The sequence below is a fragment of the Narcine bancroftii genome, chromosome 10 (genome assembly GCF_036971445.1).
Source record: "Narcine bancroftii isolate sNarBan1 chromosome 10, sNarBan1.hap1, whole genome shotgun sequence".
NCBI lineage: Eukaryota > Metazoa > Chordata > Chondrichthyes > Torpediniformes > Narcinidae > Narcine > Narcine bancroftii.
The window spans coordinates 17,733,116-17,746,999 of NC_091478.1; the positions used below are offsets into that span (position 1 = coordinate 17,733,116).

Genomic DNA, 13,884 nt, shown 5'->3' on the forward strand with positions numbered 1-13,884 from the left:
TTGGCTGACTAGCAGAGGGCAAAGAGTGGGAATATAGGGGGGGTTTTATGGCTGTTTGACAGTGAATATTGGTTTTCCAAAGGGTTCAATGTTGAGTCTGCTACTTTTCATGTTGTATGTAAATTATTTAGACGATGGAATTGATGGCTTTGTAGCCAAGTTTGCAGAAGGACTGATAGGACCTAACTTGGAATATCGTAGGCAGTTTTGGCTCCTCATTTAAGAAAGGATGTGCTGATGTTGGATTGGGTTAGAGGAGGTGCACTTAGATGAAGGGTTGGCGTCATGGGGGTCATTCGCAGGCCATTCCCCCCCCAAATGAGTTATTGTCCCCCCTCCACCTACTTGTAACACTAGCATGACTAAGGGGTTGCAGACTGCATGGGATGACACCATTAGAGAGGGTGTCACCAAAATGAATTGCATGGTTTATTCTCCACGTGTCTGAAACGCCAGAGTGAGGGGGAAGTGTGACGGCGTGGCAGACGGAGGAAGTCCATGGCAGATATGGCACCTGTTTTCCCCCCCCCCCCACTAGCTGAGTGAGTTCTCGAATGGCAGTTTGTGGCCCCCTGTGACTACCCTAATTTCCCTCCCTCTTCTCCCCCCCCCCCCCCCCCACTGATTAGATCTCTTCGGTTGCTGACTCCAGGAATGAAAGGGTTATCATATGAGGAGCATTTGACAGGTCTTGGCATGTACTCTTTGGAATTTAGAAGAATGAAGGGGAATCTCATTAAAATCTTTCAAATATTGAAAGGTGTGGACAGAGTAGATATAAAAAGTTTGTTTCCCATGGTGGGAGAGTTTAGGACAAAAGGGCAGAACTTCAGGATTGAAGGGTGTCTGCGTAGAACAGAGATATGGAGGAATTTCTTTTTGCCATCTGTGGAATTTGTTGCCACAGGTAGTTGTGGAGGCCAGATCATTGGGTGTATTGAAGACAGAGATTGATAGGTTCTTAATTAGCCAGAGCGTCAAAGGTTATTGGGAGAAGGCCAGGCAGTGGGGTAGAGTGGGGAAAATGGATCAGCTCATGATTAAATAGCAGGGCACACTCAAAGGGCTGAATAGCCTATTTTTGCTCCTATGTCTTATGATACAAAGATAGGTGGAGGGATGGGTAGTATTGAGGAAGTAGGAAATCTGTAGACAGACTTGGATAGGTTCAATACAATGCAGGAAAATGTATGGTCATGCACTTTAGCAGAAGGAATAAAGATGTAGACTATTTTCTAAATGGGGAGTAAATTCAGAAAGCAATGATCCAACAGGATTTAGAAGTCCTAGTGCACAATTCCCTTAAAGTTAACTTGCAGGTTGAGTCAGTAGAATTGAAGGCAAATTCCTTTTGAGAGGATGAGAATATAAAAGCAAAGAGACTTTTTAAGGTGTTGGTCAGATCTCATTTGGAGCATTGTGATCAGTTTTGGGAAGGATGTGTTGTTGTTGGAGATGGTCCAGAGGAGGTTTAGAAGAATGATCCCAGAATCAGAGAGTTAACATATGAGGGACATTTGATAGCTCAGAGCCTGTGCTCTCTGGAGTTTAGAAGGATGAGGTGGGGATCTCATCTAATCATGCCAAATATTGAACGGGACTATAGAGTGGATGTAGAGAAGATGCTTCCAGAAGTGGGAGAGTCTAGAACCAGAGGGCACAGCCTCAATCCCTTTAGAACAAAGATGAAGTGAAATTTCTTCAGCCAGAAGGTGGTGAATTTGTGGAATTCATTGCCACAGACGACTGTGAAAGCTGAGCCATTGGGTAGATTTAAAATGGCCATTTTTAGGCATCTTTAGCGACAGTCCATTATTGTTGCCCTTTGTATGAAAAATGGCAATTTTAGCTCCCACACAAATTATAATAGGCATATGTCAATTTCTCTCAATAATCTGCAGGATTGCCTGCCAAAGTACAAATATGAAGTAAACAATAATTTTTAAATATTCCATTGGAGTTGCAAGAGCAGGGTTGCTTCCCTGGTTTTAAAATCCTGGTGATTATGTTTCTGTGCATTACTTTTCAATATCATTAATGAATTTTAATTTGCTCATTGCTTGGCAAAATATTAGGTAGAGCTTTGTCCTATTTAATGTTCTATTGTATGTTTACAGTATTGTCAAAAAGCTATTGTTAATTGACGAGTTGCTGCATGCTTCCAATTGTTCTGTTCAGTTCCATTGAACATTTGTTTTACATATATACCGTTCTGCTGCTGAGCTGCTTCTGTGCTCATTTGTTTCAGTTTGTAATAAATCTCATGTTTATTATTTCTGTTCTCCATTAGGATTTTTGTTCATGTATTGTGATATTTGATTCAACTCTTTATTTATTGACTTTTTTTTTGTTGTGAGAAATGGAAATGATGTTATAGTTTACATTATGAATAATAATTCCCTTTTGGTTAATACTGTATTGTATATGTTTGTATTTTTTTCATCATGTTCTCTTAATGTTTCATATTAAGTTGTGATTGGTTTATTGTGTGGTTGCTCTGGAAACAGCAGCATGAAGCCATTGAAAAATGATAGGCAAGGACCCACATCTCTGGTATTCTCAGGTGGTGTTTAACATCTTTGAAAATTTAATGAAGGTTATATGGGATTGTTGTGCTTTTTGTTTGTGGGGAATACATTTAGTTTTCCTTTGTTTGAAGTAAATTCCAATGTTTGGTACATTTCCTGTGAAATTTAATGTTTCGGCTATTTACTCACTGACATCAAAAGTTGGTCCATGAAAATGGACATTATATTTGCATTGCCGCATTTCGCAAAGATCATGGTAAAGCATTTGGAAGTGAGGAAAGTAAAAATTTATGAACCTTGTGTAAGTCAACCTTTTATTGATGAAATTTGAGCAAGGAAGGAAAGATTTAAGGCAAAGAGATGAGAAAGTCAGAAGAAAATTATTAAGGAAGCGATATATCTTTACAGTAGAGATTGCTTTATCTATCATTTAACTTGTTACCATCAAAATGTAGGTCATTTCTGTCTTCCTTACAGTCTCTGCCTTTGTTCTTTCCATTTTGTCTTTGGGACAAAATTTTGCTTGATACTCCTTTTGTAGTTTCAGTTTTCCCCAAAAATACATTTTGTCAGAAGCCATTTTTTTGAAAAAATAATTCACATCTATAAAAATGATCAGCACCCATCAACAGAATTCAAAATATAAAGATCCCCAATTAATTTATTGGATGAGTAGGTTAAAGGGAAGCTTGTTCTGAACAATTAATTCAAAGACATCAGTGATTGGAAGTGTAGAAGTTACAAAATTAATTTTAACAACAATTTTATGAGCAATAATTTTTTTTAAATTTAGATACGCAGCACTGTATCAGGTCCTTTCGGCCCACAAGCCCATGCTGCCCAATTACACCCAATTGACCTACGACCCTGGTACATTTTGAAGGGTGAGAAGAGGCCCTGGAGGAAATCCACATAGATATGGGGAGAACATACAAATTCCTTACAGACAGTGTTGGATTTGAACCGGGGTCGCTGGTGCTGTAACAGGATTGTGCTAACTTCTACGCCAACTATGGTGCCTTTTAATAACGATGTTTATGAGTTGCATTGTCAAAGTACCCTATTTGTCAGGACTGGCAATTCAAGCAGATACCTGGCATTTCTAACAAGGTTTTTCAAAGTTTGTTTTGTTTTGTCTTCTTATTCCCTTACAGAATCATTTAGTCTCTTGTATTGAGGCTACAAAATGGCTTGAGCAACAGGTTTTGAAAGTGCAGAACAGTGTCATCGAAGGTTAGTCAGCCTGTGTATTCATTTTTTCTTTCTATTAAGCTTTCCATTTCTTAAAGCTGGTTCAAATTATGGTTCTCACTGAGGATGCAAACAATTACATTTATTACATTCCTCTTAACACACACCATACATATTCTGAATTCGGGTTGATATCCCAATGATTTCTGGGATTGCTCCTTATAGTAGCTCTCAAGAATTGGCAATGTATATTTTTTTTAATTGAACATGGAGACTGGAAGTAATATTTCTGGAAAGTGGTCCATCATCCATCCTACCATGCTAACTAAAAACTGTAGCATGTGTTAAAGCTAAGTGTTGCTTTCTCAGCCACCCCATTAAAGCCAATCAGTTTTCATACATAGTAGTTTTTAGTTCTTTAGTGGTCTGAAGTGTCTCAAATGTACAATGGAGCCCACATTCAAGCCTATAGCAATCACTTAGCCTCATTTCATCAGGAATACTGATATCCATTGCAATGGTGAGGCCCCATTTTGGGAATCCATGCATCCAACTTGCCATTGAGCATTTTTCTGCAGGAGTTCTGGTTTAAAAAAAAAACTAACGTAATTTCCAGTTCAGTCTTTGCTGGCTATTTGCTTACCTATTTTGTTTTTTAATTATATTTTCCATTTGAACATTTCTAAAGCCTTGATTATCATCTTCCCCATTTGTACAATTAAGAATGGCAATTTATATGTCATGAGTCAAAGTCTCACCATTTAGGTCCATGAAAAAGTTCATTCTTTTCTTGAAACTATGCTCTTGTTATAATTTCTCAATAGTCTCCATTCTTTATTACAGTTAACACACGTTAATTAGTGCTTCTTTCCTTTTGGGACTAGAATTATACTGAATTTTGAACTGGGCATGGATGCTTGCCAAGAAATAGCCTTCTCTATCTCCAAATATATTGACATTGTTTCAAGTTTTTTTGCATTCGTTCATCACACCAATGATAAGCTGATATTTTTAATTGGTGTTTTTCTACAGATTTTGAGTTAAATTGGAAAGTCATAAGACTTGGCTGGCTTCCAGAACATTTCAAAATAACAGAACTGATCTAATGTATTGCGATGAAGAACTTGAAATGCAAACTGTAAACAAAGAAATGCAGCTTGATATTTTTGTGTTTAACCTTGAAGGGCACTCTTTAGAAATATGTGATGTACAATGTTGTGTGCTGATTTGACAGTACCAGTTTATACAGGTTCTTACCTGGTAAAGTGCTGCAAACAGGAGGAGGATTTGATTGTTTTAGTTCCCATTCAGCAATGTTTTAATAAGTTGTGTTCTTTCTTCATAAATCTATGCCTTGTTTAAATAATCTTGAGAGTCATTATCTAACTTTCTGAAACTAGGATTTGTGGAGTTGGGAGGTCCACAACTAATTTGTGAAAATATTCTTAAAACTGAACCCAAATAGCACTCTAAGTGATTAATTGAGCCATATTACAGTAACAAGTTTATATTCAATTTTTAAAAAGAACTTCAAATCAGGCAGCGAAATCATGTAACCAGTGAAGGGTTGCAAATTTAGGTCAAATATGTTAATTTAGGAGAGAATTGCATGGCGAGTGTTCCTTTTTCAAAGGATCAGCTAATTGGACCACCGCCAGTGGGCTGATCTCGCCTCCAACCGTGCATCTTGGCGCCTCACAGTTCAGCGGGCAGCAACCTCCTTTGAAGAAGACCGCAGAGCCCACCTCACTGACAAAAGACAAAGGAGGAAAAACCCAACACCCAACCCCAACCAACCAATTTTCCCCTGCAACCGTGTCTGCCTGTCCCGCATCGAACTTGTCAGTCACCAACGAGCCTGCAGCTGACGTGGACATTTACCCCCTCCATAAAGCTCCGTCCGCGAAGCCAAGCCAAAGAAGGAAAATGTAAATTAAACAGAAAGGTTAGAAGGACATTATTATTTTTAAAATTTCAAACAGCATTTTCAAATCCACTTTGCTGATGTTAACCACTATATCTTCAATTTGCAGAAAAACTGGAGATGTTTCAGCAGTTTATTGGAAGAAATTAGCACAGAGTAAATCAACATAAAGAAAGCCTACATCAACAGCTGAATGAACACGAGAGGCTTCTGAATCAGGTAGAGTGACAAGAAACAATGGTGCGCAGGTTAATAACTATGACTGTTATTTGCCCAGACTTGCAGGCTCAAATTATGAAAGCAGAGTAATATACAGTGTTTTAAAAAAAACAGAAATATGCATTTGGCTTATTTTGTATTTTAGATTCCACTTGAAAGCCAAATTCACTGAAGCTGAACTCTAAACTTAACATTGTGGAATGCAAAATAAATTGGCATTGATCATGTTTGAGGCTGCTGAGCATAGTTGAAATTATTTAGATTGGATTTATTAATCATCTTTTCCTCCACCTGTGACCAAATGAACTTACCACAAGCTCAATGCTGTGTACTCCCACTTCCCATCCATTGTGAGAGGTATTTCATGTCCCTCTACACTAGACAGTTAGAAAAGTAATAATGCCAATTCTGAACCAATATATATCTCTCAAAAGAAAGCAGAATCCTATCAACAATTTACACCAAACTAACTTGCAGACTTTTTTAAAATAATTGCACATTCTTCCATTTAAATCCTATTTAGATGCAGAATTGACGCTTAAGACCATTGTTTACCAAACTATTTCTGAACATTTTGTGGGTTTTTTTGTTGCACTTGTGTCAGGAGCTATATAATAATCAAAATTATTGTATTAATTAGTGGTGTTAGATTGTTACTTAATAAATGATTTATGCTCTTTTGGTAAGTGACTATTAATTGTTGATTAATAGATGTACATAATGTAGAAGTTTGATATCTTTCGAATATAAAGTCTGTCTCTCCAAAATTGACAAGAACTGATCCAATCATGGGTAAAGTGGTTAACTTTTAATTAAACTGTCCACACACTATCTTAAACTTCGAAATATTTCAGATTCTTGAATGGTTAGTGAAAAAAATGGATATAGTTGTGAAGTTTGTTCATTTTATAACTTCAATTTACTTGTTAAATTGGCTAAAGGCTCTGCAAAAATATTTGCTGCCAAACTTTGAGAATTTAAGTTGATCTTACCAATACACTATTATAAACTTTGTAAATCTTACAAGAATTTAAGTAATAAAATGAAGTTATTAAGTTAAATGGACCTGGATAATCTACCAGTCATGATCTAAGATTGTATTGAATTGTTTATAGTCACATGTACAGAGTTACAGCAAAATAAAGCTTTGTTTTGCGTGCTATCCAGGGAGTGGGAAATACAATAACTAACTAAATAAATAGGCGGAAGTGCAAGGTGAAGTGTTACAAAAATAAAAGTGAAGGATATGGAGTGAAGTACAGTTAAACCATGCAAGGGCAGCATTTTTTTTTACCAGTAGGAGGTCCATTTAAGTGTCTTCTATCTGCAGGAAAGAAACTGTCATTCAATATGGCTTCAAGCTCACATATTTTCTGCCTGACAAGAGGGCAGAAGAGAGTATGATGGGTCCTTTATTAAGTCACTGACTTATTAAAGGAAATTTTGAGAGTACAAAATTTGAATTTTCCTGTCAGGATTTAAGGCAAAGTTAACAGGCATTGGGAGCCTGTGATTTTGAGAGATATTGAGGGTCTGGTTAAGAAGATGTATAGCAAGTATAGGCAACAAGTAGCAAATGAGGTACTTTGGGAGTACAAAAAAAAACAAGAAAAGATGTAAGAAAGATCAGGAAATTTAAGACAAGACAGGAGGTTGTTTTGTCAAACAAGGTGAGGGAAAATCCTAAGGGCTTGTACACGTTCATTATGAACAAAATGATATAAAGGGACAAAATTAGTCCTCTTGAAGATCAGAGCCATTGGCTATGTATGAAGCCAGAAAAGATGGGGGAAATCTTAAATGGAAACGGGCACAGTCTATGGAAGTGAGGCAAACAACCAATGAGGTCATGGAACCCATGTAGATTAAAGAGGAAGAGGTTCTTGTTGTCTTAAGGCAAATAAAGTTGAATGAATCTCCAGTACCTGACAATATGTTCTCTTGGACCTCGAAGAAATTGCTGGGGACCTGGCAGATGTATTTAACATGTCTTTAGCCATTGGTGAGGTGGCATAGGATTGGAAGGTAGTTAATATGGTTCCATTGTTTGAAAAAGGCTCTAAGAATTATCTTGGAAATTACAGGCCGATGTTCCTGACATCAGCAGTGGGTGAGCTATTGGAGGAAATCGGATATTCAAGCATTTGGATGGCAGAGACTGATTAGGGATAGACAACATGGCTTTGTGCATGATCGGTCATGTTTAACCAATCTAATACAGTTTCTCGAGGAGTTTACCAGAAAAGTTAGCAAGGAAAGGACGTTATCTACATGGACTTTAGTAAGGTCTTTGACAAGATCCGGCATGGGAGGTTAGTCAGGAAGGTTCAGTCACTTGGTGTTCATGGATAGGTAGTAAATTGGATTAGTTATTTGCTTTATGATAGAACCCAGAGAGTGATGGTGGATGATTGCCTCTCTGACTGGAGGCCTGTGTCTAGTGGTGTGCCTCAAGCATTGGTGTTGGATCCAATGTTAGTTGTCATCTGCATCCATTATCTTGAGATCATAATGTATAATTGAATCAGCATGTTTTCAGATGACACAAAGATTTGAGGTGCAGTGGATGGTGAAGAAGGCTTTCAAAGCTTGCAAAAGGATCTGGGCCACCTGGAAAAATAGGCTGCAAAATGGCAGATTAAATTTAATGCATAAAAATGTGAGGTGTTGCACTTTGGAAGAAGGACAAACCTAGGTAGGACAGAGGACATAGACTGCAAATGGTAGGGTACTGATGAGTGCAATAGAATAGAGAGATCTGGGAATACTGATACATAAGTCCCTGAAAGTAGAGTCACAGGTAGATAAGGCCCAAAAGAGATCTTTTGGGCCTTCATAACTCAAAGCATTGAGTATTGGAGTTGGCATGTTATGGAGAAGTTGTATTAGACATTGGAGTATTGTGTCCAGTTTTAGTCATCGTCACCATCCTGTAGGGTCCTTATCACTAGTAGGCTGCTTTGGTCACCTTCCTGTGGGTGAGACAAAAACTAGAGGACGTGGGTTAAGGGTGAAAGGAGAAATGTTTAAAGGAATTATTATGAGGATCTTCCTTGTGCAGCGAGTGGTGAGAGTGTTGAATGAACTGCCACCTGAATTGATAAATGCAGGCTCTGTTTTGGCAGTTAAGAAAATTTGGACAAGTACATGGATGGGAAGGGTATGGAAGAACATGGTCCAGGTACAGGTTAATGGGATGATGTACAAAAATAGTTTAGTACAGACTAAAAGGGCCAAAGGACTTTTTTTTGTGCTGTAATGTTCTATGGTTTCATGGCAGGTGATGGAAGTGAATCTAGAGATCATAATGCCATTAATTTCTAGATAATGTGGAAAAGGACAGGACTGTCCTTGGGTTGAGATTCTAAATTAGAGAAAGGCCTTATTTAATGGAATCATTAGAAAGAATTTGGCAAATATGTATTGAGGCAGGTTGTTTTTCTGGTGAAGGCATGTTTGATATGTAGGTGGCCTTCAAAGGTGAAATTTTGAGTGTACAGAGTTTGAATGTTCCTGTCAGAATTAAAGGAAAGACTAATAGGCAAAAAGAACCTTGGTTTTTTTGAGAGATATTAATGCCCTGTTAAAGAAGAAGGAGGTGCAGAGCAGAGCAGGTATAGACAGCAAGGAACAAATGAAGTCCTTGAGGAGAATAAGAAATAAGAAGGTAATCCTGATGGTTAAAAGAAGACATGAAGTAGCTCTAGCATCATTTCAGGATTTTCACTTTGGCTCCTGAAGGAGCCCAGTGAAATGGTACCGGAGATGAAATACTTTGTGTGGAAAGGCTGGTGATGTTTTGTTTAGAACATGGTTAAAAGGAGCCTGCCAGTCATTTTGATGGAATAAGTTAGGAGAAATTATTTAAGTTGGCAGATGGGGCAATAACTATTATGTACAAATTGAAGGTGTTAGTAAAATGAACCAGAAGTGTTAAAAGGAAACATTTAATTGCACAATTAATTCATTATCAATAAAGATAGTGAAATATATTTAATAATAACATTGAAGAGAATTGGACACATTCTTGAAGGCATAAGAATATAGAGCTAAGGAAAAAAAGAACATAGCACTGTTACAAATTAAATGGCTCTATCAAAGTCTAGGCCCAGCAGACATTTGATTGGGGAATACTTTTAGTGTCTGGTTATTATCTCGTAATTATGTCTGGCTTCTTGTGGTGAGCAAATTGTTCTGTGTTTGCCATTCTAACCTACCGGTTGAATAATGTATTGGCATGTTATGATGTCAAGAGAAATGACAAAGACCAGATCTTGCTCTCCTTTTTCACAGAATCACAAATGAAGGTGTGCAAATGACCCTCTCCAAATCTTGCGTTCATGTCCTAAAGCAGATATATGACAGTACCATAAGATATCCTGTTGTCTCACAACGCCTCCCTCAATTCGACTCGTCTGGCTGCTTACAGTTCAATTTAACAGAAACCAGCAGATATTTTACAAAAAAAATCCCCAGTTGAAAGAAAAAAAAAACAAACAAAAAATGTCAAATTGATCTTGAATTGTGTTATAATCTATTATTTTAATGCATTGTATTTATCTGGAATCTGGCGCTGTCTGTCCATGCCTTTATGAATGGCTCAGACCTGAGATGTTGGTTATGAATCTTTATCTTTGCTATATAAAGTGCATTGTTTGACCTGCTGAGTTTCTCCAGCAATGGGTTTTGTACTTAAATCAAGGTGTCTGCTAACATCGGTGTTTTACTGCTCTCTGTAAGGAGTTTGTATGTTCTCACTGTGTCTGCATGGGTTTCCTCTGGGTGCTCCGGTTTCCTCCCAACCATCAAAAAAAATGTACAGGGGCTGTAGGAAGTGGGAGGTTAATTTGTAGGTCTATTGGGGGCTTGTGCGCTCATGGGCAGGAAGGTCCTGTTACCTTGCTGAACATCTAAACTCTAAAAATTCTTAAGGTATAAGCACTCTTTGGCTTGGCTTCGCGGACGAAGATTTATGGAGGGGGTAAAAAGTCCACGTCAGCTGCAGGCTCGTTTGTGGCTGACCAGTCCGATGCGGGACAGGCAGACACTACAAGTTTGCATATTAACAACACCTGCTCTTCTGTTCATGTTCTTTATTCTATACTGTAGCTCACACTTTACTGTGTGAAAATGTAATGAAGTCCACAGGGAATTTCACCACAAAGAAGTTACTTGTTTATGGGCAAGTAATGACTTGTGTTTCAGCTGTTTGGTTTTTTTTTGGTTAATTTATTCAAAACATCCTTGAATGTAACTAAAGTACTGAAGATATCAGAATTGAGAAGCACACTGGTGAAGTGTCCCTTGCTGAGTAAAGAGAATCTTGTTTCAACATGGAGTGGAAAATTAAGCAATCTTTTGACAAAAGTAGGCCTCTTGCATTATAAACTCAGCATAGCTTCGGATCAATACTTTAAGCTGGTGGTTCAAATACTTTTTTATTGAAACTATACTGTGTCAGTCCATTATTTGTGGCAAAATGTTATATATGCCTTAATATTTAAGTTATGATTGATTAGTGTGGCTAGAATAATTGACACAGTGGGAATTGACCCTCTCGGGACATTAGAAATATTGAGGAAATTACATTAGAGAGCAATCGTGCAAAATAACATAGTCATTCTGAAGCTCTTAAGATGTACTGTAACAGTTCAGTCCTCAAAAGCAGGGTTTTGCACAAACTAAGAATGCAATTCATCTAATTTGCCAAGAAGCTAGAAGACAATGATTTATAAAATCTACTTTCCATAATTCAGTGAAAGTATACAAGGGGTGAATATAAAGGAAGATTTAATAATTTAACTTGATTAAGACTCAAAATGATAAGCTACTTGGCACTTCTGTGTTGCGCTTGGGCTTTGCCTTCATTAATAACTTCTTTCTTTGGGTCTAGTAGTGATGGTAAAAGTCTTATTCCAGATACTTCAGTAAAAGATATGGCGGGCAATTGAATAAAAGTGTTGTATATAATGTTCCATTTCCCAGTATTGATGTGTCCAAAAAAAATCATGGTGAATGATTCCAGGGATCACTATACCCCTCCATGAATTGGAACAGAAACTCCTTAAAATAACTGATGTGACATGAAGCACATTTCCAGAGATTACAGGCAAAGCCCTCCACCATCAAAGGCATCTTCAGGGAGTGCTGTCGTCGGAGAGCATCATCAATTATCAAGGATCCACATCACCCAGCACACGTTCTGTTGTCACTGCTACCATCAGGAAAGAGGTGCAAGTGCCACCAGGTTCAGGACCAGCTGCTCCCCCTCCACCATCAGACTCCTCAACAAAAAACTCAATCAGGGAACGTGTAAGAACTCTTACTTTTGAACTTTATTGATTTTATTTCCCTCTGATTTGCATAGTCAGTTTGTTTAAATTTCTTTATTTGGTTACATGTGTATGTTGAGTGCAGTATTTTGCATGACCAATAAGTGGTAATTCTACCTCACCCACAGGAAAAAGTATCTTGGCTTTTTATGTGATGTCATGCATTTACTATGACAATAAATCAGAAATCTGCATAAGCAGTTGGAGGTTAAGTGTGCTTCTTTTCCATAAGTGTTCTGAAATCATATATGCTTGTCTCTAAGTCTTACTCATAGCAGAATTACCAAAAACACTTTGGCATTTTCAGAATAAGGTCCCAATTGCAATATTATAGAAATTTGTGGATTCTGTGGGATCAGGACTTTATTGCAATAGGCTGGATTATCCAATTTGCTCTAGTTTCCAGAGTCTTTTGCCTTCATTGTAGACAGCATCTCTTTCTTGGTCAATCTTAGGGCTGACCATGTGTCTCCCCAATCCCAGACCTCAGACTTGTGCAGCGGACCCCATGAAGCAAGCTCCAAGATTGGTGCTGTGAACTATGGAGCAAGGGATATGTATTGAAATAAACCGATACCATGATATTAAAAAATGCTTTGTTTATCTCTGCCAAATCAATGTGAATTCATATTTGTTTTATTAATTATTTTATTAAATATTATAGAAGTTAATATTTCATTTCTGGTACCATGTTGTCATTGCTCTTGAGAATGCAATTGACAAAATTGTTGGGCCTAATAAATAAATTCTTGATCAAGGAATTAAAGACTATTGAATAATTGCAGGGAACTTTATGCATGGTTTTCCAAATTAAGCCTCTGGGACATTTTTGATTCCTGACTGTTTTAAACCAATGGCCAAGTGAAACCCAAGAGATTGGAAAGATAGAACGAGAAATATATATATAGATATATATCTATATATATATTTCATTTATTTTCTTGTATTCGAAGTCTTTTGCAATGTGTATTGGGATTGACAACCATATATAAAAAGAGTTTGGAGAAAAGAAAATGAACAGTTTCCAATCTTGCCTTGGCATCATTGAGTTGGAAGAAAAAGCATAACACTGGGGTGATGGTGTGGAAGTGGATGATAAAATTAACTCACTGCTCTGCCTAGTGGCTGATTATATTAGTACTGGAAATGGGCCATTTCAAAACCACACAAGGAAAAATGCATTGAATGAAAAGAGAATTAAAAGAAAATTACAAATTGCATGGACAGAGTTTCCCATGATGTAGCACTTTTTTTTTGTTGCTTTTAACAACATTCCATTGATTGTGTTACATCTGGCACCACCATAGATTTAACAAATGTGGAAATATTTGTATTAATGCTGAAGTGGAACCAGAGGAAGAACAAGTTATTTGTAAAATGTGCGGTCAACAACTGTGCTTTCAGTTTCAGTTATTTTTCTTGTATAGTGTCATACTTTTTTTTTTATCCTCCCATATCAACAAGATCAACTCTGATTTAATTTGGTATTCAATCAGCAAATAAGCAAGGAACAGGAGAGAGGAGTGAGAAAACATTCATTCCACCAATTGAATCAAATTAAAGGCCAGGAAACATGATTGTTCAATAACAAGACCATAAGAAACAAAACAAGAGGAGACTATTTGGCTCTTTGAGCTAGCTCCATGGAGGCTGACTCCACAATCCTCAAGTCCATATTCTGGCCGTTTTC

The 13,884-nt window shown here is 37.4% G+C and overlaps 2 long non-coding RNA genes across 2 annotated transcripts in view; both read left to right on the forward strand.

Annotated features, from left to right (window-relative positions):
* The window catches only part of LOC138743898 (uncharacterized), a 46,466-nt gene extending 42,705 nt beyond the window's left edge, over nt 1–3,761 (forward strand). The window contains exon 5 of the long non-coding RNA XR_011345102.1: nt 3,683–3,761. This is a non-coding gene — a long non-coding RNA (uncharacterized lncRNA). The remainder of the gene's footprint in view (nt 1–3,682) is intronic.
* Nucleotides 3,762–5,451: 1,690 nt separating this feature from the next.
* The window catches only part of LOC138743899 (uncharacterized), a 116,702-nt gene continuing 108,269 nt past the window's right edge, over nt 5,452–13,884 (forward strand). The window contains exons 1-2 of the long non-coding RNA XR_011345103.1: nt 5,452–5,664; nt 5,753–5,862. This is a non-coding gene — a long non-coding RNA (uncharacterized lncRNA). The remainder of the gene's footprint in view (nt 5,665–5,752; nt 5,863–13,884) is intronic.